Here is a 2,553-nt window from a genome sequence, read left to right as displayed (position 1 = left end):
ATTTATAATGATTTTCAGGACGTTCATTTTTAACAAAAACAACAAACGTCAGAAAAAGCTAAATATCTCAAAATGAGTAAACATCCTGAAGGAGCCGAATGTTTTGATAAATGAATTGTTGAAAGAGCACAAAAACTGTGGATGCGTGCTGAAAACGTCCAAATAAAAAATGAATCATCGCAGTAAACTCCAGCAGAACCAACAAAACCCTCCTGTTTATGGTCAAAAACACGATTACTGACACTTCTGCTGCTTTAGACCATAAAAAGACAAAAAYGGAGAGCTTTTATGTTTTTTAAGAACTGTTAAAATATTATTTAAATCAGATTTGACTTTTAAAATGGTTCAAGTGTTTAAAYCAGCACAGAAAAATCTAACTGAGGAGAAATAAAAAAGTGGGACAAACTTATCTGATTATTGCCATGAAAGYCAATTGTCTTTGTCGATGTATGTTAGCAAAATATTTCACTAATCACTAGGGTTGGGCATAATCGTATCGTGTGCAATTAATCGTCAGAAAAACATTAATGGATTACTTTTTGGCACTTGACGATTAATAGGATTAATGCCACCAGGCAGCGTCRGCTCGCTGCTCCTCTCTGCTTCAAATACGATGAACAATAAAAAAAGTTCTATAATTTCTATCCATCTTCTTTCTATCTATAAACACAATTTAAAATTTGATGCATAGCCTTAAGTCTGTAATTTTGACACAATTTGGAACAGATTTTTATGAAGAGCAAATCTTTCTCACTACATTGGTCATGTGACCAGGACATAAGGGATCGTCAAATTTATCGTTGTCGGCTAAATACCACAATTAATCGTGATTYACTTTTTTTGCCAGTATTGCCCAACCCTACTAATCACTGATATGAATGAAACTCTCAGGTGTAGTGGATTCAATTCAATTCAATTCAACACCCTATAATGATCACAAAGGGAAATTACAGGTGGATGTATGCACACTGCTGATTATTGAAACATTTCTCATGGAATCAAACAAGATCCAAAAACATCATTTCTCTTATTAGTCACCAACTTTAAGCGAGTTTGAGACGTTCGTTTTGCAAAACCAGTAAAAATGTGCGAGCAGAAAAGAGACAAATGGTTGTAGTTTGTGGAGAAATAAAAGTCTGAAGTCTAAAATAAGAATGTGAGTTAAAAGAAACACCTCCTCTCAGACTGCATGTTATTGTTTCATTAGCTGCATTGTTCTGGGTGCAGTGTTTCCACTGGACATTTCCTTTTTTGTCCCTGCCCATGACATCAGGGGACAGAAGGACCAGAGCCGGAGGACGGAGCGGCTCAGGGTCTCCGGAAAAGAACAGCGAGGGCGGAAAAAACAAAGTATCTGAGAACAAGCGGAGAGGGAAATGACCCATAATGACTCTGTGGCCTGCAGCTCTGCTGCAGCGACAGAGAGAAACTACTCCGTCAGGTCCTGCTGTCAATGTTTACACGCTGGTATGGATCATCGAGCAGCACGGCTGGGAAAAATAAGATAAAAGATGTTTGTTTTTGCACAACGAGGCGGTGGAAGCAAACACAGAGACACAAACCCAACGACCCCCTTTTGTTTCTTTCAGTTAGGGGTTCCTGCACAACACTGTCAGCTGATCAGAGTGAAACAGAACCTGAGCAGAAGTTATTACAGTTCACTTCAACCCGAGTCAATATTGACCCGAAGCTGRGACTCACGTGAGACAAACTGGAACACCTCTGCAAACATCTGAGGCGGGCTGCAGACTTTAATCACCTCATTTACAAACTAAAACCAGACAAACAACGTTACACAAACTCACACAAAGTGCAGCTCGGTTTAAAGACAGGAACGTGGAAAAAAAAAAAAGAGTCTGGAGTTACAGGTTTTTATGCCAAAGTGTTCACCTCATGCAAGGAAAGAGCTGGAGTGGGGCGGGCAGTGAAGACACAGCCTCAAAACGAGTTGATCTGAGACAAGTCTCAGAAAAGGGGCGGGGCTTGTGGAGTTGCAACAAGGAGGAATTCAGACCAAAGCACTGCAGTTCCACTTTATATGTACCCCAATTGAAGGATTTAAAAGAATCATGTCTCCTTTAAAAAAACGGATCAATCTCCTGGACTCTAAGACATGATGACTTCCTGCACTGTATGTTGGTTTAACAAACATATAAACATTTTTTTTAAAATAGCCGTTTTATTACGTTTGAGTAAGTGTGTCGTCCTGTGTGGTCTCTTCCATCATATAAGTTGTCCATCCCTGATTTAACTCACGGGTCAAGAATGATAAAATACGATTTYAAGTTGTGTTACATTTGTTTGAGTCAAACTTTTATGGCTGCCTCTCATAAGAGTGCTGTCAGGGAGTGAAACACAGGTCTGTGGTTACCACGGCCACTGGTTTCAGCTATTTTTATTTTATTTTATCATATACAGTTCTTAGATCAAGGGGGTCACAAACAGTGGACCAGAATCCAGATCTATAGACTCAAATGAAGTTTTAACTGGATCCAGATCTGTGGTTGAATTTCACTTTAACAACAACAACAACAATAATAATAATAATAATAA

The 2,553-nt window shown here is 38.8% G+C and overlaps 1 protein-coding gene across 1 annotated transcript in view; it reads right to left on the bottom strand.

Moving 5' to 3' along the window:
- The window catches only part of slc22a31 (solute carrier family 22 member 31), a 14,646-nt gene that overhangs the window by 10,812 nt on the left and 1,281 nt on the right, over positions 1 to 2,553 (bottom strand). The window lies entirely within an intron of this gene.

Source organism: Austrofundulus limnaeus, unplaced genomic scaffold (assembly GCF_001266775.1).
Source record: "Austrofundulus limnaeus strain Quisiro unplaced genomic scaffold, Austrofundulus_limnaeus-1.0 Scaffold16, whole genome shotgun sequence".
NCBI lineage: Eukaryota > Metazoa > Chordata > Actinopteri > Cyprinodontiformes > Rivulidae > Austrofundulus > Austrofundulus limnaeus.
This window is presented reverse-complemented; position numbering and strand designations above follow the sequence as displayed.